The sequence below is a fragment of the Peromyscus eremicus genome, chromosome 19 (assembly GCF_949786415.1).
Source record: "Peromyscus eremicus chromosome 19, PerEre_H2_v1, whole genome shotgun sequence".
Taxonomy (NCBI): Eukaryota; Metazoa; Chordata; class Mammalia; order Rodentia; family Cricetidae; genus Peromyscus; species Peromyscus eremicus.
This window is the reverse complement of record NC_081435.1, coordinates 71383572-71407501: the sequence shown is the minus strand read 5'-3', so window position 1 is coordinate 71407501 and position 23930 is coordinate 71383572. Positions and strand designations below refer to the sequence as shown.

Sequence of the window (23930 nt, the reverse complement as noted above, 5' to 3'; positions counted from 1 at the left end):
AAACTAACAGTCACAACTTTGATGGTCTTTCTACCCCGTGTTTTCCTAGGAAGGCCCTTCAGCCCAGTTCCTGCTTACCTCTTCCTGTCCCCAGCCTGTCCTGTCTGGGCTGGCTTTGTTAGCCCCACACCGCTGCTGCAGCGGTCTGCGGTTTCCTCAGAGGATAGACATTGTTCTCTCTCCACGTCCGTGAGATTCTGTAACAACACGGACAAGGATTTGCCTCTGTTTTTTTTACGGGGGTGGGGAGTCGAGTCTCAGTTACTCGGTTGTAGTATTTTTTAATTATTATTATTTTTATTTTTGCTGGAAACTCTCCTGCAGGGTTCCCTGGCTCTTGCGACTGTGGCCATTCTGCAGGGAAATATGCAAGTTGAATCCCTGGAAGCTCCCCTGCACAGGGTTTCATCCTGTCCCACACTTCTGCTCCCAGCAGCTCAACACTACCGTCAGCTCCATATTGAATCTCAGGTGCCTTTTCTGGGCTTGAAATAGAGGCATGGGCATGTCTGCCTCAGCTTGCTGGCTGCAGTCTTAAAGGTGTGTTCCCCAGCTTCTTGCTGGAGAAAATAGTGTCTGTGAAATATAGGTCAAACAGTTACATGCCTATAAATTCTACACAAAAGCTGGTTGCAGTGAGGGTGAGTAGAAGGCTGTGATGGACAAGGGGATGAGGCTGGATTTTAGAGAATTTGGTTACAAAGAATATTCTCAGTTTTTAGTGAAAAGTAAAACGCATCTTCAGCAAGATGTGATGAAATAAATTAAATCAGCGGTGAAGGTCAGTACACACTCCGACTTGGGAATGTGAACTTTTCAGAAACCTGTATTTATTACATTTTACTATTTTTAAAAAGCCAGCGGTAAGATTCATAGCAAGAAATGGCACGACATATCAATGGACACCGTGCCGAAGAGAAGGCTCGGCTCAAAGTGGTTAATGTGCCTTATTGGCGAGTCACCCCATGCCTGTGTCACTGCTACAGCTCAGCCTTAAAATATATGGAGTTAAAACGCAAGTATTGTGACTAATATTTATTTCAAGTACAGAATGTGTCACGGCGGTGGGGCATCCTATTATTAATGCAGTAAACTGTGTAATACTCCATAAGAGCCTGCCCTGCTTCAGTTGCTAGCTACGTGAAAATAACAGTAAAACATGTCTGGTTTCGTTTGCTATGCTTTATTATTACCTGGGAAGGTACTGGCATCAAAAACAGCCAAATATGGGCAAATAATGTGATCGTAAACAATACTATTGTGATGGGTGTAAATCCCTTTGAACTGTCTCCAAACTTTAAGAACATGTATTGTATTTATGTACGTATATGTGTGCATATATGCTTGCCTCTGTGTGTGTGTGTGTGTGTGTGTGTGTGTGTGTATGTATTCAGTTTTAAAATGGAAGGAATCTGCTAGAACCCCACAAAGTAATGGAATATAAATATTCTCCATCAGCCAGGAAGTACTTCATCTTGTTAGCACTCAGGGCACTGCAGCAGTACTTCACACACAAGTACATGGGGGCTTGAAGAGGTGGGAGTGTGCAAAGATCCCTGAGTCTGGGTTATACCTCCTGGTGTGATTGTCCGTGTGGGATGGTGCTCAGTGGTTGCACGTTAGTTTGGTAGCACCAAGTTCCCTTCCTCCCTTCAACCCCAGCAGGGATTGAACTTGTATTATCTGTCAACTTCAAATCCACTGTAAGAAGCTGTGGTAGAGAAAGGAAGCAGAAAAGGCTGGCAGGACCTGGTCAGAGGTCAGGCACTCAGAGGTCACCCAGAGTTCATAGGGGAAGCTTCTCAATTGCCCCTTTTTTCATTCACTGGAAAAACCAGTGTCTTGAAAGGTCTCAAGGAGAACCGACTTACAACTGTGGTATCCACCAAAGATCTGGCCGCCGCCTCCTCCTCCTCCTCCTCCTCCTCCTCCTCCTCCTCCTCCTCCTCCTCCTCCTCTTCCTCCTCCTTCTTCTTCTCCTGGCTCAGACTGGGCCTGACCCGATGGCAGCTCCAAGCTAGGACAGCTGTCCTGCGGTTAGAGCCGGAAGGGTGGCTTTGGTCCGGTCTTCCCTCTGTTCTTCTGAGCTGCGCAAGATGAGGTGTTGACTGTCTGCTAGAGACAGGCTGTGTTTAAACCCAGTTGCTCTCCGCCACCGTGGTTCTTTTTCATGGAACCAATTTTTGAATCCGGCAGGAGCCTGTGTGCATTGTAACTCAACCCCAAGGTTCTCTAGCAGTTTCTGAGAGCAGGATCTTGTGGCGTTTGGCTAAATTTCTGGGAGTAACTGGCTGAAGGCATTAGACTGCAGAGTCTGGCTTATTCTCAAAGGGGTTCTGCAAATTAATCACCCTGTGAGCTAAATTTGTTTATAGACATATTTGGAATGGAGAGCCCCACATGGGATACAGTCTCTTCATTTGTTGTGTGGAGCACCTGCCCAGAGCATGATGTGGCAGAGCCTGCTGCTCCCTAGGCCTGCAGTACCTGAGAACCCACAGTGGGGCGAGGGCAATGGGGAGGCAAATGACGCACAGGTCTCCACTCCACCTCCTGGGGAGGCATGCAGTCATCTCACACGAGATGGAGGTAGTGCACAGGATTTAGGGCTCCTAGGACAGTGGTGTGTGTGTGTGTGTGTGTGTGTGTGTGTGTGTACGCATATATGTGTGTATACCTGTACCCACATACACACATATAGTTCATTTGTCTGTTTCCATAGCAATTGCCTCTTAAAAACAATTTAGTAGTTTAATACAAAGGCAGTAGATAGGTTTTATGTGCTCGTATAGGGAGATTTTTTTTTTCACACATTCGGTTTTAATGGGTAATAATTACATCTTTGTATTTTGGTGTCAGGCTGGTTATAGGGCCTAATTCTTCGGGCAGAGTTTTGGCTGCTGCCGTTTTAGAGGGAGAGAGTCCCAAGCCAGCTTTGTTTCTGTTTCTAAGATGAGCTGTACTTAGCAAGGGGACCTTCGATTGCATCTCAACACTCACATTCACTCCCCTGGACTTTCCTGCCGGAATCAGATACACGTGTGGCATACTGGTGGGGTCTTTTTTGGAAGATGGATTTCTTTAAGGGAAAATTGCCTCCGTCCCCCGGCCCTGGGTTCCCTTCCGAGATGTTCTCTTCCCACTTCCTTCCTCCTGTGTGTGTTTTGCAGGCCTGCTGCTCTGCAGCCCTGGCCCTGTGTGTGCAGAGAAGGCAGTAAAAATGAACACCCATCAATCTTTTCCCGAGAAGCAATGGGCATTAGAAGGCCACTATCCTGTGACTAAACACACCCCCTTTATGGAGTGTTGGTACTAATAAAGGGCAGCTTATTACTGAGGCAGAGACCAAAGCCTGGATGAGGTCAACCATGACTGACAGTCATCAGTCATTCTTAATGATACTTTTTCCCCAGCTTTCTAAGGATTCTCAGCAGAGTGCAAATCACTCGGGGTCATTCATAGTTCATGTACCCACAGATGGCAAAGGTTTGGAAAGACTTCACTTTAAACTTGTGAAAAAAAAATCCCCACTTTTTGTAAGGAAGGGAAAATACCCCCAAACAAAACATAGATTCCCCCCTCCCCGTATTGAAACGTTTTCATGTTCTTTCAACCTAATAGATATTTTACACACTACGCCACTTGTGCATTATTAAAATAGACATAAATTTATGTTTTATGACGTCTGTCTTCTTTAATTATTACCTTTGATGTCTATTGGTGACTAAAGAGAGCTTAACAGGATTTCTTTCTCTTCTTACATTTCGCATCATGAAACCCAGCCAGTCCCTGACAGATGTCTGCTCCTCACCTTCAGGATTATTTTATAAATCCCTTTCTGATGAGCGGAAGCGTCAAATCAAGGACAGGTCATAAAGTAAAAGTAGAAACCTTTTAAAGAGAGACCCCAGCCGTATATAAACATTCTGCACACTATCTCAATTTTTTATGGACTAAAGAAAAATTATATTTCAACTGGAGGAAGGGAGGTGTTTAAATACTAGCCCATGCTTTAACAGATGACATCCCCGCCCCCTCCCCACCCCCACCGCCATCTGAGAAGTCATTGGGTTTAGTGGCTTTTAAAACATTTTGACTGGATTTGGAACCTGTCTATTAATTGTATGTGTTTCCATTAAGGAGGTTGGCTTTCATAAAAAACCAATCAATTCTTGAGTGTATCTGGTGTTGTAAGCAATATTAGATGGTAGATGCAGGCCTGGGTCTTTGTTCTATCACTGATTTTTTTTTCCTTTTGCCAGGCCTCAGTTTACTTCTCTGTAGGTGAAGAGTTTGCATTATTAGAGAATTCTAAAAGCATTACTATTTTACAACTCTGTAATTTATTTAGTTACATCTAACATGAAACAACAGCTGTATTTTATTTTATTTTATTTTTTTAAGAAAAGCTGATGGTGCTCAGAGAACCTACTTTTGGTAACATCTCAGTTTATTTTTAATTGTTAAATAGGAAGCAAGCTGAAACAGGCAACTTGGGTCCCTTCTGCTCTCTTGGTGTCATGGGGCAAGGAATCATGTCTGCCTCTGTGAGATCTGGAAGTTGTGGGGCAGGGGATCCTGGGTATGGGTATGGGCACATCTTTGCCCTGGAAGAGTGCACCGGAGACGCACTTTTAAGGGCAAATGAAGATTTTGTTATTCATTAGGCATTGCTTTGAGCATTTGCTTTATGAGCCAGGCCCAGTGCTAGGGAACCGTGCTTACGGATGGCGGGTGCGGCTTCTAGTATTACCTGTTGGCTGTGTGGTGCACACACTTTCTCCTGGACACGCGTGTTGGTCTCTGTTACTTCTGAATGCCACAAGTCTCCCTTCAACCTCAGCAGATTTCTTAGAATCTCAACCCTGTAGGAGTAAGCTCATCAACATGGAAGGCCAAGGGTCACAGCAGGTACCACCTTCTCTGTCCTGAGCCCGGAGGGGAGGCTTTCCTGGGTGAAGCCTTGGTGAATTCATACGGCAGCACGCACAGAGCGTAGAGGAGTTGACTCCTCACGGTGGGCTTTACTTAATGTTTATTAGGTCCCACTGTGCTTTTATTACTTATAGTTCATTCTTTATTATGACAAACGGTGATACCTTAAGGCCAAGTGTGTGTGTGTGTGTGTGTGTGTGTGTGTGTGACTGCATTATCTTGATTGTGTGTTGGTGGGTGGTAAGTGGGTTGTGAATTGCTTACAACTCAGCCACACAGAAAGCCAGTTGGCTGGGCAGTGGACTGGGATGGGCTTTAATGTATGTGAATGCCAAGTGCCAGTGTGAATAGTAAAATGTGGGCATTATTGTCTCTTTTAAATAATTTTGAAATAAATCCCATCTCTAGGGAAATTCCCTTACTAGGGATCAGTTAAAAGTTGTAACTCAGTAGGTCCAGGTTCAAAACTGGCAACAGATTTTTTTTTTTAAGACAAAAAGTCTAGGAACACACATGGGCAACATGTAAATATCTTGCATATTGAGAAAAACGTAATAGGTCCTGAGGGAGAAGCATTCGGAAGTTGTGTCCGGCTTAGTTTTCCTTACACAACCAGCAGGTTTGTGTCCTTATGGGATGGGTCTCTTGCGCTGCTCACCCCACTTTGTTTCCAGAACTTTCCAGGTGCTCCCAGTGGGGAGCCCCCGAGCCTTTGACTCCTTCCTGATTTCTCTCAGGGAGACAGCTATCAGACACCATCTTATCTGTTTATAAGGCAGCTCAGGCCTCAGATTTAAGTCCTGGGTTCTGGCTACAAGTTAGAGTGTGATTAATAATTGACTAATGTAGCTTTTATTTATCGCAGGCTAGCACATTTCGCCATTACCCCAGTTAATTTATGTTAAGTGTAAGCTGTCGTTCAATCTGTTTTTCAACTCCCCACCCCCCAATCCTAAGTCTATCTTTTACTTTTTGAGAAACAAAATCCTTACACAGGGCACAGACTCACTCGGTGCCAAAAAGTGGATTCTCTTTTCACTGGGGCCATGCATCACCAGCCTTCCCAGCTGCGGTGTCAGCCCTGACAGAATGACATGTGTCATTTATCAAAGGGGCCAGCCTGGGCCTTGGGAAAGGCGGCCACAAAGCCTGAGAGAGTTCATTTAGCAGTCCCCTCCTACCCTCGGTGAGCCCTTGCCAGGAAGCTTGTGTGTTGTGTCTCCCAGCCTTACTGTAAGTCCTTCAGCTCAGAGTTAACCCTCCCTGTCCAGGACCATGCTGCTCGCTGTGTCTGCTGCCCAGGAGACTCTGGGGCCAAACCGCCAAACCGGTGATTGTTCCCAGCCTGGGAACAGACATCCTGCATCACTCTGAGGCACACCCCATGAAGTCCCAACTTCCCTGCAGGGAGTGTGTACCGTTCCCAACCACTCCCCTGTTTTAACAGGCCCCAGTGAGTGCCCCTTCCATGGTCAAGGTCAGAAGCATGAAGAACCTGCCAGAGTGACTGCCCTCTGGTAGGGGAGCAAGTTTGGTCTTATTTATTCTAGAGCCTTCCTAACAGTGTTTTACCCCAGGCTGTTTTTGAAATTGTGTCCAAAAACTGGGTAGATCTGTCTTTCTCTAGCTTGCTTAGCATTTGTAACCTGCTTCCTGCCTGCCTGGCCTGCAAAAGACAGTAGTTCACTTCCCACGTAAAACGTGCTCAGGGGTTTTGAGGACTCCTGTCTTTCAAGGCCCATCTTTACCCTCAAATTATTTGCTGCCTATGTGCTTTCTAAGACCACCAAAAAAAAAAAAAAAAAAAAAAAAAAAAAAAAAAAAAAAAAGAAAAAGAAAAAGGAAATTCAACAATAAACTGGCCAGGGGGATAAATGGTGTTAAAATCTAAAAAGTATTTGCCTAAAATAAAATTCCCCCCTTCCTAGAAGAGTGGAGTTTTGCGTTTTAATTGCACTGGGAATGTGAGCAGGTTTTCTTCTCCCTGTCCCTTACACTGTGTCTTTCCCCATGGCGGCCATTCACAGCACCAGATAATGTTTAAAGAGATGGCAGGGAGACTGTTGCCTCAGCCAGGAACTTTCCAGAAAGATGTCCTATAAATTAGCCAGTGCTCAGGAGTGGCTGCTTCCTAGGCAGGGCTGGGCCTTTCATTTGTCTACATAAGGCTAATTTATTTTTGTGGCCAGATGTGGGCTGACAGCCATCACTCAGGGCCTCCCTCCCCCTCCGTCAGGAGGGCTGGGAGACAGTCACGTTTCCCATTTTACAGAATCCCCATCAACATTATTGAAGATGGATGTATCTTTAAAGCAAAGATTGATTGTGGATATCGGAGTTATGGTGTCATTTATCATGGTGAATATTATTTAGACTTGGGTTGTACAAGGCTGTAACTTGAGACACAGTCAGGGGAGGGACAACCTGAGAACTGGGATCTGTGAACTTTAATGGATGGATGCTTTTTTCAAAGCTCAACTCACTATAGTATGATTTACTTTTCTTACTGGAAGGAAACAAGCATTTCAGTCTTAAAGGGACAGCATTCCAGATTGTCCTGCTCTCTCAGTCTTGCTCTTCCTCCCCATCTCAAAGGCCAAGGCTGGTCAGAGGCAGGCAGAAATACTGAGAAAGCCTGAGAGGCATAAGAGTCCATAGCCATACAGTGTGAACTGTGAATAGAGGGCTGTTTTCCCAGTGACCTCCGTCAACCTCATGAGATTCTCTGGTGTTTAAAGTAGAGAGACAACAGAGAGCACAGTTGTGTCTGGGGACAGCGAAGATGGTGTTAGCTTGAAGTCTGTGGGTCAGAAGACAAATGGAGCCCAGGGTATTTCAGGTCAGGACTTGGGAAGATGTATGGGTGTCTGCAAGGGCCCAAAGTAGCAGTCTAAACAGCCAGTTATAATCAGGGCCTTCACTTGGCGTCCATGTGGTGCAGGTTCTAAGCTCCCAGGAAGCTTGATGCATAGGATCTGAGCTGCCATAGTCAGGCCTGTAGATCTCCTGGCCCTCCTGGCTCCCTTCTTGGGAAATGGCAAGGTTGCGTTGCTTTGCTGGATACAGCAATAGCTAACCCATGGTCCGTGGACCTACATAAGGGAGGTGAGTTAGCTGTGACTGCAGGCCAACACAAAATCATAAACCTACTTAAAACGTTGAGGGCTGCTTTTGTAATTCTGTTGCATTGGTCTTGGGGAGAGATTCTGTAGATGACAATATCATGCTACAGTGTCAAAAGGCTGGATACTCCTGGCAGCAGATCTATTCCTTTTTCCTGGGGTAAGGATTTAGGAATTCACACTTGAATACACACACCAGCACTCATTTCTGATGAGTACCCAATGCCTGGAGGGATGTGTTGGCTACTTAGGCCATGGCCCCTTGGCTCCTCAAACTCACTTTATTAGTTTTTATTTTTTTTCCATCTCAGGACCCTAAAGTGGACGTAGGAACTTTTAAAGCCAGTGTGGGGCATACTGCTGCATTCTGCAAGACTGCCAGCAAGCGTGGTCTGTGTGGCACTGAACCACATCAAGCTGTAGGGCTGTCAACTGGTCTGAGAGCCAATGTGGCCAACCGGGCTTTGGTACTGAGCATGGCTTAGCATCTTACAAGCCCCTCTTGGTTTCTTCTACATAGAAGGGTTCTCTGTTGGACAAAAAGTAGTTCCTCTTACTCAGTGTTGGGCATTCTCAGTTTTGGGAGAGAGTTATATTGTTTAATAATGTGAATGAGTTTCTAGTGTAAAAGATGCCATAGCATGGTATCCATCAGAACGCATGTCCTAGTGCGTCTACATTCTCTGGGAGGGTGGAACTCTCTTCTCTCCTGTCGTCGGAGCTGAGCACTGTGCCCGGCCCATCGTCAAAGCATCCCTTTGATTACCGAGTAACTGATACCTGCCATGGAGTGTGCCCGCATACCCGAGGACAAGTGAGTGTACAATCTCTTCACTTGGGCAGCCCCAGGATGCTGGTAGTGTTGAGGGCAGAGGGAGCAGAGACCCTATTTTGTGTTCAACGAACTCCCATTGGGTGGTGGATTGGATTACCAGGGAGCAGCCTTCCGTGTAAATTTGACGTTAAAAAAGGAAGAAGGAAGACAGGAGTCGACAAGAAGGGAAGGAAGGAAAAAGGACGATGGGAAGGAGAATTGCCTTTGGAGTTAAGGTGAGGCACAGTGATTCACATCTGGAAAATGTGGGCCTGTCCATCATCCCTGTGCTCTCTGGGACTCTCTCTGGGGCTCAGGGTGATGTGGGATTCCTTACAGGGCATGTACCAGGAGTACTTCTTCCTGCGATGACGTATGGGTCTGTGTTTACCTGCAAGTTTAAAACACATTCGTGGTCTTTTAGGACCGTATGAAATGTCTACAAACAGGAAGTAGTTTATCAAATTCCTATGAATCATGGCGTCTGTAATGTTGGTTGAGGTCAAGTCATTACACTAAATATACCATAACTATTATTAATGTATGGGGCACTCTGCTGTCTTTGTGATATAGGACCTCCATTTCCTGATGAAATGGTGTTTAGGGATGAGGGATCAGCAGCGGCTCTGTCTCAGAGTGACTGACGGGCTCACAGGGGCCTGTGTTTCTGACAAGCCGAGTCTATGGAGAACTAAGAACACAAAACATAGAAACCAAAGGGACTCCACTTGGGCAACCCTGGCTCTGCATCCATGAGGAGGCCAAATTTATCACGGCGCATTATGGAGTGCAGCAAATGTCATGAAAACCATTGTTTTTTAATTTTTTTCTTGGAGAGTTTGAATGAGGTGATTTATGGTAGTTATTCATCTTAAGGGTCATCCATCAATTTTTAGTTGCTAGGCAATCAAGCCAGCAGCTGTTTGCTTTGAATCAAGCTGAAAAGTTGTCAGTCAACACACGCAGGTATGACCTTAGTGGCTGCGAACATCATGCGTGCAAAATTAAAGTGATGTCGTCTTTCCCCCCAGTTCCCTTGTCCTCCCTGTGATTTGTTGGTGTGGTGCTGGCCCTTCCTGGCTAGCACCAGAAAAAACGAGAACAAAGGAGTGTGTGGAAAATCCCTTGACTGGGAGCTCAGAAATGCTCCTTATACAGCGTGTTTCTCTCACATTCCATATTTGTGCCACACAGGATGGATGACTCCAGGAACTGCCTCTGGTGGATGGAAGGTGAATCACATGATTTATAGATTTACATAGTGGTTTAAAAAAATCCACTTTCTTGGGGGGAAACCAGACCTCAGTGGGTGGCACATGTTGCATGTTGGCAACCAACCTAACGTTTCTGGGTTGGAGTGGGTGGCAGGAGATGTGATGTGGTTCTTACCTAGTAGTCCGGTGTGGAGAGGACACTCAGGCAGGAGAGGTGCCCATGATTACCTGCCTTGGCACTTGCCTCCTCTCTCAGCTGAGACCCTGGACCTCCCTTAAAGCTGGGCGGTGACTGTGTAACCCAGAGCCCAACTCTCTCTGCCAGTCTCTGCTCTGTCCTACTTTCTTGTCCTCCTGGGGTCATAGTCATGGTCACATGGGACTGGCCCTTGTTTCATGTAGGTCTCTGCCACTCTCCCCAGAAGATTTTGAGCCTTCTTAGCAGTAGACTCTGAAGGCACATTTCTAGACATCTGTGTTCATGTTTGAGCTCTGCTTCCTGCCTGTACCCTGTACTTTTAGATTCCAGGCCTTCAAAATTGATCCCTGATGAGGAAGAAAAAAATGCATGCAACACCTAATTTTTAGTAATTTAGGCCAGATTCTGATCTTGGTGAACCTTCTAAGAAGGACCTATTACTGCTTTTGTATAACTGCACAGGGGATTTAGGCCAAGGGAGCTGCACGGACTGCTGTGTTCACTCATGTCTTTAGGAATCTTTCCTACATCTTGATTTTGCAGAGACTGTTTACACCACTTCTCATATACTTTGGAAAGTCTGAGACACATTTATTTAGGAAATTTGGTTTGCTTACTCAACTTTTCATGGAGATATTTTGCTTTTCATGCATTTATCTGATAGGTATTTTCGAGTCAGAAACATTTCTCTCTTATAGGAGAGGGAGTTTTCTGCTTAAGGCTTCTGGATTCCAGGCCTGTGAATTCAAGGACTCCAGGAAGACTTAATGGACCCAAGTGTCCTGCACTCGTATGCACTTTCAGGAAGGACTCAGCCCCTTACTTGGGATTTTTAGTTCAGATACATAGTGGAGAGTGTGTGGTGTGTGTGTGTGTGTTGTATGTATGTGAGTGTGCAGGTTTGTGTGTCTATGTGCATGTATTCAGAGACCAGAGCAAGATATCACATCTCTCCCTATCCCTTTGTCTTACTGGTCTCTCACTGGACCAAGTGGCCTTTCTGTCTAGGCTGCCAGCAAACTCTTGGGATCTGACTTTCCTGGCCACCGCTACCACCCTGCCCACCACCACAGGCACATTGCTGGGGATATAGGCACACATGCCCATCCTTTTACATGGGTACCAGGGATTCAAACCTCAGGTATTCACGCTTGCAATGCATGTGCTCTTACCACCAAGCTGTCTCCTCAGCCATGGTTGTGAAAGAAGATTCAGTGAAATATCCTGCCATTTTGTAGTGTTCTTGGTCTAATAGAACCTGAGTTTCCCACAGTGATGTGTGAATATTCTATTAGGGTGCAAAAGATTTTACTGCTAGTTGAGCTCTGGCCAGGTAGATTCACAAAACCAAAACCAAAAACATAGGGAAACTCTCCAATTCACAAAGGTGTTTGCACTGTGGGGTCATGTCCCGCCTGTGGGAGCTCACAAACCTTCCCAGGCCTGCTGGGCCGCTTCCTTGGGAGGCTGGGTGGTAGTAACTCTTGAGGCCTCCTCCACCTTGGAGTTTTGTTCTACACCCACATATAAAGGTGGTATCAGGTGTGCGCAGCCCCAACACCTTTTTGGAATATGCTGAAATATGGAAGCATATTTACTTCTAGTGTGTTCTCGTGTGGCTTGTAGCATGTGACCTTTTTTCACTTTTTTGGGGTGGGGGGTTAGAATTGTAGGTTGCTTGTCTCAGGAGGAAAACTGCGAATCTCCCTTAACAATGCTGCTGTGCATGCATTGATCTGAGCATGTAAGTACAGTAGCAAGACTGAACGGAGCATGTTGTGCAGCATGTGAGCTCTGCAAGGAACGTACTAGAACTTGGTCTGGTGGTGGGTGCATGGTTCTGAATCACCAGTAGCTCGTGTTGGAGAAGCACAGATGTGTTGAGGTCCTTTTTAGTTTGGGCTGGAGGTGAGCAGAGTGGAGGTGAGCAGAGTGTGTCAGTCTAGTGGGTTCACATGAGATAGCTTCAGTTGTTCATAGCAGTGTGAGAGAAGAGCACTACGTACAATCCACTGCCTTCCTGGTCACACCTCTGTGTGCTTCCTTACAAAGGGTTCATGCTGGGCTGTTTTGCATTCTCCACAGTTCTGTTCTGCACTTGGTGGTGTTGAGTTGTCCTGGGGTAGATGCAACTTGCTAGGTGGGAATATGTTCCTCAGGCAATTGGTTAGGATCATGGATGAACTGATTTCTTCAAGGCCTTTAAGAGTCCTTCCTAGTGCCTGGGGCGATGGCTTCAGGTAAGGTGTCCGATGCTAAAGCAGGAAGACCCGAGTTTGATCCCCAGGACCCATTAAAAAGCTGGGTGCAGCAGCAGGCATTTGTAATCCCAACACCAGGGAGGGAGGCAGCTCTCAGGGCCTGTAACAGCCAGTGTAGGGGAAGCAGGAAACTCCAGGTTCAGACAGAGACACTAGGATGAAGTGGAGAGCAATCAGAGAAGATATCCAGGATCAGTCTCTTCATGCACTTGTGCACACACCCATATGAACACACACACACACACACACACACACACACGCTCCTCTCCATGTAGGTGACTTGTGAGTAGACCTATTTGCACATGATTAGACCCACTCTGCTGTCTTCAGAGCCCTTTAGAGGCTGCCACACTAGGGGCTTTGTGCCGATTCCCATTCCTTTACTAGTATTCATAAGATGTTTACTTTGAATGGGACCCCTCACTTCAGAACAGAGCAGAGCTGAAATGTACCCTGCAAATCCGGCTGGGGGGTGGGAAGACTCTCCCCCCCGCCCCGCCCCAGGTAACAGCCAAGGAACACCCACTGGCCAGCCACAGTTGTAACCACCAGAGCCAGAGGCTGTGGGCCTAGTAGCAATGTGGCAGCTCACAGAGCCTCATGTTGGAAGGACGGTGGTAGGGCCGCCTCATGTTGGAAGGACGGTGGTAGGCCTCCTTGTGTAGGAAGGACGGTGGTAGGCCGCCTCATATTGGAAGGACAGTGGTAGGCCGCCTCATGTTGGAAGGACGGTGGTAGGCCTCCTCATGTTGGAATTACGGTGGTAGGCCTCCTCATGTTGGAAGGACGGTGGTAGGCCTCCTCATGTTGGAAGGACGGTGGTAGACCTCCTCATGTTGGAAGGATGGTGGTAGGCCTCCTCATGTTGGAATTACGGTGGTAGACCTCCTCATGTTGGAAGGACGGTGGTAGACCTCCTCATGTTGGAAGGACGGTGGTAGGCCTCCTCATGTTGGAATTACGGTGGTAGGCCGCCTCATGTTGGAAGGACGGTGGTAGGCCTCCTCATTTTGGAAGGACGGTGGTAGGCCTCCTCATGTTGGAAGGACGGTGGTAGGCCTCCTCATGTTGGAAGGATGGTGGTAGGCCTCCCTGCACACCTCGCCTCCTGTCCCCACTGGCACCCTCTTATCCCCATCTTTCTTTCTGTCCATTTTCCTCACTCTCCACCACCTCCTCAAGTGGTTTTCAGTGATAGGTGTATTTCTTGTAAGGTTTTCTCAATTTTAAGTTATTTTGTAGCATTTTGTGCCCATCAGCAGACAATTGCTCCCAAATCTAATACGTCATTATATATATGGTTCTGGAGGACGGGCTGGCAGCGATGGGCAGGGCATACTCACTGGCTTGCCCAGACTTTGCACAGCTGTGTGCAAGGGCTTTTCCCCAGCAAGCTGTGCAGGAGACGCCCTTGGTTTCTGTGTTTCTACACTGGTTGGTTGGTTACCAAGTTGAACTAAGAACATGCCGAGTGGGTCTTCAGATCACCATTAGCTTTTCTGTTAAGTATGGTATAGTCTCTTACACACCTATTTCAGTAAACTTAGTTCAAGGTATCTGCAAAAATATTTTTTCCTCCTCGCATTTGCTGTTCATAAAACACTCAAGGGAGAAATTGTTTCTGTGATATTTTAGATGGTTTTTACAATAAATTTTAGATATTGTGGTATGCTGTAGCGCCTTTTATTTCATTTTCTCAGTAGACCCAGAACATCGAAAGATTTTTATCTGTTGAGAAACTTCCTTAACTGAGTAATAATTATTAGGTTTTTCTTTTTTCATTTTTTTTTCATAATAAAATCACAGGCCCAGTGTCTAGGATTTCTGGGGCTTGTGAAGAGGGGGTGCCTCAAGGGTGCTGGGAGGTGTTTTACACACATTATCTCGTGTACACAAAAGTGAGGTTTTAATCAGCATAGCCTTCCTGAGCATAAATCAAACTGCCTTAAATCCTCCTCGAACAAGCAGGGGATGTAAATAAGAAATAAATATTGACATTAAACATATAACCCCCTTGGCTTCTTGGCATACGGCCCTGGGTCTCTGGCTCTTATTATTGCCTTTCTGAAATCTTCTGAGGGGGCCCCAGTTTGTGTACTGGGAAGAATGCTGGAGTGGAGAGGGTCACGTGAATCTTTAAATGTTCGATTTCTCAGCTGTAACTGGAGATGCTGTGGCTGGCACTGATCCTGCCCCACAGAGGAAGTTCATCTGCTGGCGGCTTCCATTGCTCCCTCATTCATCGGTTTATTTATTCAATAAATACTTATTTTGAGTACGTGCTTGTTTCCAGACCGTTCCAGGGAAAAGAAAAATCATGAAGAGGGTCCTCAAGATAATGACTCTCACAGGATGGCAAGAGCATGTCGGAGACTAAAGTGGTTATCAATATTAACTTTATATAAAATATTTTATTATGCATCCCTTGGATGTAAAAATCTCATTGAGTAATGAAATAAATGTTATCAGGATTGAATGTGTGAAACAAAAAAATCCATTTTCCCATTTATCTCACCTGCCTTCTTCCCTTTGCCCCCACATAACTCAGCAGCTCACCACCCCTTGCCTCTGGCACTGGGAAACCCCCAGCCTTCTCCACCATCTGCCTGACTGCCGGCATCTCCTCTCTTAGCTCCTCCGTTCTCACGTGGGAAAACTGGGCTGTGATGTTGATATGAGGGCTCCCCTAAGCTCATTTCCAGCCCCAGCACCCATATCTGTATCTAGTCAAGGGGTTGTATTTCGCCCAAGGTATACCCATGCCACACTGCTGGTACCTAAGGGTGCTAGCACACTCAGCCTTTATCTGACCAGACGTGTGGGTTTCATTTGCGCTTGCTTTAATCTTTCAGGGCTCATAAAGGCCTGTGGGCATGGTTCTTTAGTAGAATCCTCCCAGCAGTTTCACCTTTCTTGAAAACCCTCTACTTCCTGGTGGGGGCTTCCTCAGCCTCCTGCTCTGGAAGCTGGACAGGGAGACAGAATGCCTGCTGTCAAGGTACAGCTGTTGGATTTGCACCGTGGATTGCTAGACTGTTAAAACATGAGTGTAGAGGAGAGGGCTTATAGTAAAGTGCTTGTCCTGCAATCTGAGGTCAGATGCCCCAGTACCCAGGTAAGGACCAGGGGCAGCATTGTATCCCTACCTATAGTCCTACACTTGGGCAAGCAGGGAAGGGAGGACCTTTGGGGCTCATTGGTCTGCAAGTCTAGCATAACCAGCAAGCTGCAGGCCAGTGAGAGACCCTGTAAGGTAGAGTAAGATAAAGTAAGGTAGAGAAAGACAGAAGAAATGCATGTGACATGGACCTCTAGCTTCCACATGTACACATACCTCTCTTGCACACACAGACGCATGTGCCAACATAAACAGGCACATGCTACACATGCATACATACCCATAAAAGAAGATATGTGGGAGGAGTGAAGTTAGCTCTTCAGTTACCGAGTGTTGGGTGTGACTTCCTGCTGTTATGCCCTCTGCCTTTTGGGTACCTTTGTAAAATACCAGTGTCCAAGAGCATTAGCAGCTAAACCCACTCTAGACCAGAAGCCCTGCGGGAAATGGGCTTTGTCTCTTGACTGCTCTTGTTCTTAGACCAATCGCAGTGCTGGGGAGAAGCGGCTGGGAAGTGGTGGGTGCCCCCTGGCTGAGCCAGCTAGGTCCCTGGCGCCCTCACTGTGTTACGTGGTTTAGTTTCCCTATGGATCCTATTATTATCTCTGTGTGCTGAGGTTTCCAGAATTTGAGGCTCCTTTACAGTGGGATGGATAATGAAGCGCTGGAGGGTCTGATTTCCCCGACACTGTCTGCAGGTCTGAAGGTCCCCATTTTGGACCTGTGTCTGTCTTGGCACCTATTTGGGTGGTACCGGAATGGTATTGGAGTGGAAGCTGAGATGCCATTAGCTCCCCGGTTTCCTCAGGTTGTAAGCAGCGGACATTTGGCTAACAGACATTCTTGACAGTTGTTTGTCGTCACCCTGGTTCCCATACCTCTTCAGTGACTCTCCCTTCCGCGCCCATGTATGAAATAGGAACAAAATCATACCCATCATGTGCAAGCTCATGAGTGTGTATGTGTGTGCACATAGATGCACACACACACTGTCAGCTGTTTCTGCTTTTATTTCTCCAGCGACTCCGCTGTCACGCTGTGAGAGAAAGTGGGTATCCTCCATTACACTTTTCTCTGCTCTTTTAACCCGCCTACGGTTAATGTCAACGTCTACAACGTGGGCAGGGAAATGACATTCCACGTGAGTAGGCAGGATGCTGCTGTTGTGAGGCAGCCACGGCCCTGTGGACTGAATGGTTCTGGACAGCACAGAAATGCCTGTGTGGGGATGTGCTGAAGACCTTCCTTGGGTAGCGTGGGTCTGGGTTGTTTCTGGATGCTGACAGGCGCATGCCGGGAGCCCTAGGATTACTATTAAAAGTTGGCTAACTAGGACAGGAAATCACAGTGTCCTAGAAAGACAGTCTACATGGATGATATTTATTTTGTTCCCTGTGCGTGCGTAGCATGTGCTTAGGGTGAGATGAACTCTTTACCAAGGGTAGGGGCTTGTATTGTATCCAGAGCCCTCAGTAGATGTGGAGTGAACGACATCACAGGCTTCCCGTGTGAGATGAGGACCAGAAAGCTGGCATTTTCATCATGGTTAGTGCTGGGTGAGGACCCTGAATTTTCTGAAGGGGGGGTCTTTTAGAAAAACACAGGATTATGTATATTATATACAAGAGTGACTCATGTGAGAGAGGAAATTATAACAAGCAGCAAATCTTAAAAAGCCAAAACCATGGCAAACCCAGCAAAACCATGCATCATTGTTAATTAGCCGCCTGACATATTTTCCTGTGTGTTTTGGCTACATGGAAAGATAGTCCAGTCTACTAGCAGAGGGGACAGGGATGGTCCAGACTGTCCTTTCCTATGTGGTGTCACATCAGCTCCACTCTTCCTTCTGTTACTTGCACTTCTCATGCCAGTGGGAAGAGGAGGACCGGAAGAGGGGGACCGGAAGAGGAGGAGCGGGCCACATCCTCCCCAGCCATGGACACCACGCCTGGAGGCTCTCCTATGAAGAGCTCTGAGGCCTTGTGGTGGCATAGTATGTCCATCTTTGTTTGAGTCCTGCTTGTTCAGATAATTGTCTTAATTTTATGTGTAGTTGACAGTATTTCTGTCTTTATTTCTTTAAAAATTTATTTTAGGCAGTCTATTACCTCGTAGCCTAGAGTGATCTGTAACACTATATAGCCCAGGTTGTCTTCTAACTGAAAATAATCCTTTTGCCTTAGCCAAGGCCTGTGGTTATAGGTGTGAGCCACCATACCCAGCAGCAGTTGATAGTTCTGTTTGAATTATTTTTAATTTAAATTTAAAGGGAGACTCAAAGTTACACTCCTTTAGTACACCTGCAAGGTGTATTCCTGTATGTGTATGCATGTGTGTGCGTGTGTGTGTGCGCGCGTGTGCGTGTGCATGTGCGTGTGTGTGCGTGTGTGTGTGCGTGTGTGTATGTGTGTGTATGTGTGTGTGCCTGTGCATGTAGCTTTTCTTGACCCGTGTGGTGGTATTGATTTTATTATGGAAAGATGTTGAGACCTCAATCGTGCATTTGGTTTAATTTCCAAAATTAAAATTTCTTTTAAACTATTAGTTGTGAAAAAAATATCATTCCCTTGAACATATCTCTGGGTGAGAATAAGGTCCCAGTCCTTTTAAAAAATATATTTTAAGTTTCCGTTTCCCTCCATAGGACATACATATGTCTTCTAGAAAGAATAGACTCAGAGCGAGCACCCAGCATGCTTCCTGTCGTGAGAAAACCCCATATTTCTTGACAGTTCTCCATCTGTGGCAGGGCCATTTGTTCCCCTGCTTTTCTTTGTCATCTGTTATGAATATGGGAAAAATAGGATTAAAGTGTTTAACACTCCTCCTTGGGCCCAGTGGTAGAATTTATCCTTCAAAGATAAATTGTGAACTTTTGACCTTAGGAAATATAAATATCCTTGGAGAGTCTAACATTTAAAAGAAAAAAAAATAAATTGTGGTTTTACCAAGCAAATCTAAACCCGTTTTGCTGCTGTCTGTGGTATGGAATTTCACGTTCAAAGACTACCCATCCATTTCTCTCTAACGTGTGGCTTTAGGCATGCCAGTCTTTCCTTGGAAATAATGTTTATGAAAATTTCAAGGACAGCGAGTTAGTGTTTGAGAAAGAAATTAGTACATGCACATTCACATATACTACACACATACTTGCACATGCACACACGTATACACGTACACATGTTCTTTCTGTCTCTGTCTCTCTTGTCTCTCTCTCTTTCTCTGTTTCTCTCTCTGTCTCTCTCTCCTAGCCAAGTCTGGGGTTTTTGTGAGATACTCTGAGAATGTGATCTGTAGAACTCCACTGTCAGACCGTCAGAATTCCGGCGAAACCTCATGGTTTGCAAAGCGATCAAGGTCCCATGCATGTTGAAGGCCCTGGTCACTTACGGGCTGTGTTTTCGATGGACCACCCCCTCTTGGTTGCCACCTCGGCTCTCTTTCTCTAATAACAGTGCCATTTCCCATCCCGTCCCTGGCTGTCTCTTGTGGGTCTGTCAGTTACGCAGGTCCCTGTATACATTGAGGCTGTTGTCTTATGTGGCCTGCCTCTCTGGTGGGCACTCCATGACTCATTTAGTCCCTGTGACCCCTGGGGTTGGCGGTCAGTGCTGCGGCCTTATCCTTGCATATGGAGGCTTCTTGTGTTGAGAGCATCAGCTTCCCTTCCCGTGAGATCCTTCAACAGAATGATCCCAGTTCTCAGTGCTGGGACAGTCACAGAACACAGACCTCCTCAGTGTTGAAGGTTAGAGTGACTTAGTAAGCCATTCAGTCTGCCGCCTATTTGAATAGTTCGGATGGTGGCCCGTGGAATGTTCGCTGTATGAAGTGACTGTTTTGGTGTATTGAGATACAAGTCTCTATATGGCATCTTGATCTGTTACCATGTGCCCTGGCTTTGGGACACATCTGTGGGACCCCATAGACTGGCCTTTCCCATGCTGAGTGTGGGAATGCAGTCATAAGTAGACCATATTCCTCACGAGAGTGGGCTTATCAGTAGGTCAGCAGTCTTTGAATCTTCGTTTGGGTCTCATTGTTTCTGGAGTTTGAGGAGCTCTCATTTCTTGCCCCATTTCCAGCAGGACCCTCTAGAACAGTGGTTCTCAACTTGTGGGTTGTGGCGCCTTTACCAACCCTCTATCTCCAAAAATATTTACATCACAATTCATAACAGTAGAAAAACTACAGTTAGGAAGTGGCAACGACATGATGTCATGGTTGGGGGTCCCCACACCATGAGGAGCTGTATTGAAGGGTCGCAGCATCAGGAAGGCTGAGAGCCACGCTCTAGAAGGGGTACCCATGTGAGCGTGTAGTTAAGAATACATCATAGGGTTTTCTGGCTGGGTCTGGCTCCTTTGCCCATCCTGGAAACCGCTCATGGCCTTGCTGAGCAAGTCAGGGCAGATTCGCCATCCTGAACTAGGAGATTGAGGACGGTAGGGTGACCTGGAAGGGACAATGCCCCTGGGAATAGACCACCCCAGCCATTTTATTCTGTAGTTGGGCATCTATGTTACCAGTGTTATTTCATGATGTTTAAAATTCTCTTAGCTAATGTCTTTGATTTCTTCTTTAAATCACAGTAACATAGAGATAAGTATTTAAAATTTGAAGAAGGTTTAGTAGTTACATCAGTAACGAAAGCAAGAATTTCTTCCCTACCCGTCCTAGAGACCATAAGTTGAAGATCAAGACGTGGGCAGCCATGCTCTCTGTGAAGGCTCCAGTAGAAGATCCTTCCTGCTACTTTCTGCATCCTGTGGCTTCTGGCAGGCTTTGGCTTTCTCCTGGACTTTTGGCATACCACTCCCATCTCTGCCCCTGCCTGCATGTGGCCACTGTACTCCCTGACTTCTTGTTCTAAGGCCACAGATTATTGCATTTAGGACCAATGACATTCAGTGTGATGTCATCTGAACTTAGCGAATGGCATCAGCAGAGACTCTGCTTCTAAGGAAAGTGACATCCTGAGGTTCTGGGAGGGCTAGACTTGGGAGGGAACTTCAGCCCTTTAGAGACACCACACAGGAAATTTTATGAGCAATTGGTAGCAGTTTCTATTGAAGACTAGTCATAGTGGTTTAAGTGATTTTGAATTATAAATTTAATCAAAGGTGTATGAATTAGGCTTGATGCCCAATAGTTATTGTTGACAATAACCAAGTGACTTGGTGTTTCTCCTAACTCCTTGGTATTTTGAACTTGGCATTGTGAGCCCACACTGACGTGGGAAGGAAACAGCTGATCTTGGACAACACGTTGTATCTGCAGCACTGACTGATAGCTGCAGTGGGCCCTGAAACTTTGCCAGGTGGGAGGGTGAGACAAAAGAAGGGTCCCCCAATTGTCATTGAGGAACTTGTAATCTGACTCAGTGGAACATCTCCGAGGAAGCTGAGGTCTGTATATGGGTGCATTGTTTGTCATTTTGAATATGTTTCCATAAAACTTGACAACTGAATAGCAAACTATTCCTGCTGGTATTGTCCTCAGACAAAGTGGTCCAATGCCTGACAGGTCAACTGCAGACATTAAATAGATGAGAAAAACCTTGTCCAGGATCCAGCAGCAGCAGCAGCACTGGTATCAGGAGAGTGCTTCTTGTTCCTTCTGGTGACAGGGCAGGTGGGAACAGCTCTGTAGAAGTAACCGTCTTATTAAATAAGAAACACAGAGCCAATGCAGAGATGAAAGCCCAAGCGGTCAGAGCTAAGAGCCTTACCCTTCACTGCTGCAGCTAGCCTCTTTAGCCTAGAGACCTACTTCCTGTGTGTTTGTCTTTATATAGACTTTCTGTTCTGCCTTCTCATTGGTTGTAAACCCAACCACATGACCGCCTCGTCACTGCCTGTCTGTACAGACCTCCAGGTCTTCTATGGTTGGTATTGAGATTAAAGGCGTGTGTCTCCATGCTGGCTGTATCCTTGAACACACAGAGATCTACCTACCTCTGCCTCCCAAGTGCTGGGATTAAAGGCGTGCACCACCACCGCCCAGCTTTTGGTATGGCTCTAATAGCTATGACCCCCGGGGAACTTTATTTATTAACATACACATCACATTTTAGTACAAATAAAATATCACCATATTTCCCCTTTACTATTTTAATAAAAAGAAAAAAGGAAAAAGGTTATAACTAATATAAGAAAAACTATATACAAAAGTACAATAACTATATATAATATATACAAGTAATAAATGTCTAAACAATGTCTAGTCCATTTGTATTTGACAAATTCAGAGAAAATAATTCCATTATCTATCCTATTTTGGTTAAGTCCAAAATGTATCTAATTCACTTTCTATCCTAATTAATCTTCAACTATAACTAACCTTCAACTCCCTCAGAGACCCAAGAAGGAAATATTACCTAATAAAAAATAAAAACAGGAAGTGCATGCAAGCAGCTTCCAAAAAAAAAAAAATGTGAGTTGACAGAAACAGCCAGCTGCCTGGACAGTCACCTGAGGTTTCTCCGCAGTGTTGGGGCATCATCTTCAGCCTATAGGCTTAGCATATCTGACAGACTCATTTGTGAAGTAGGATGTACACAAGGTCAATAGTTTGACCTCACATTGGGTAAGAGCAGTCCATGTACCAGAAGCAGTAGTTGGTAATCGAATAAGGTTGGGTTGCTTGGATTTCATGGCCTTGTGTTGGTTTTTCTGGCATCTTGTAAGTCATCACTTTGATGCAGATTGTGGCCTAGACCCTGAAACTCCTCCCTTCTGATTTTATTGCTGTGTCTCCTCCCCACACTGAGGGGCCTTACCAGCAAACAAATGTAACCCTAACCTGTTTACTGGTTTTGGCCTTCCCCAACGTGCACACGCTGGGGGCTTGTAAACCTGAGGAACACCTAACCCTGGAGATAGCCCGAGGAATGTAAGTGCAGGGTGCCTGGGTGGGCGCCCGTCTTTGCAGGGATTCTGAGGCATTCGGGGTGTGCAGAGCCTGTAGGCATACCAGACCCGTTTCACTCTTTTGGGTTTCTATGTCAGTTGCGGGGTTAGAGAGTCATTCACACAATAAAGTGGCTCTGTAGGCTTCCAGTTCATTCTTCAACCTACGTGAGCATCTCCATGCCCAAGATCCTCTGCTGGATTCTTGGAGGAATGCATCAGTTACAGGTCTGTTAGCATTCACATCTCCAGGGGGTGAAAGGGCATGCATGCAAACATTTCTCTATAAATTTTAAAAATAAAAGTTTGTCTGTGTGTGTGTGTGTGCGCGTGCGTGTGCGCACGCATGTATGTGCATACTCAGGGGTGCCCATGGAGACGAGAAGAGGGTGTCAGATGCCTTGGAACTGAGTTTACAGACAGTTGTGAGCCATCCAACATGGATGCTGGGATCTAAAGTCTGATCCTTGTGGTTGAGAAGTTAGTGCTCTTAATCATTGAGACAGCTCTCCAGCCCTCAGACATTTCTCAATAAAGTAGGGTGATATAGGTAGTCTAGGATAACTTGTCACAGTTCCTGTCCAGGTGGGTTCCAGGATGAGGGAAGGTGAATGGATAAGGGGTCTTGGAAAAGTGGTGACTTTTATTCACAGGGTGAATAAAGTGGATTTGTGGTTTTACATGGCAGCCCCGAAAGGCCCTCACCTGCCATGTTTGTACCAGAAGTTTTTGGCCGATTTGGTAGGAATAGCTGAGGAATGTTCAGACTTAGAGAATGACATATACCATACATTTTCAAACGCCTGGGACATAAATCCTCTGATTTAGCAATCTTAAATTAGTCCAGGAGCCCAGAGATGTGTACATAGCCCTCCTTTGAGTTTAACTTGGATAAATTTGCCTTTTCTCAAAGTTATTAATAGGGTCTCCATGCAGACTTTTAGCTATAACGTAACATGCATTCTTGACGGGGCAGGGCTCATGGAAAAATAGGGCCAGACCATTCAAAAATCCATGTAGTTTGGTAACTCTGGAAAACATATCAGAAAGAAAGAAACAATAAATTTCCGGTAAATGAAGAGACGCTGTAGTGAGTGTGGAACACTTAGGAACCGTCAGGTGGTAACCTGGAGACCGTGAGGTTGCCACGTTCAGCAGGTTGGGTGGTGAAGGAGTGAGCAGAAAGCAGGCTGGAGGCAGTGTGGGGCTGAGCTGTGGTGGGGGTCCCTGTTTAGGAACCCTGGGTTTCCCCAAGCTCTAGTAAGGCCTGAGGGAGATGAGCTTTCCCATTGTTGTCGGTTCTCTCACAGTAGTGTAACACGCTGGAAAACTGTTACCCAACGTGATCCCACG

The 23930-nt window shown here is 46.0% G+C and overlaps 1 protein-coding gene across 1 annotated transcript in view; it reads left to right on the top strand.

Moving 5' to 3' along the window:
* Positions 1-23930, top strand: part of Tshz1 (teashirt zinc finger homeobox 1) — a 72569-nt gene that overhangs the window by 8589 nt on the left and 40050 nt on the right. The window lies entirely within an intron of this gene.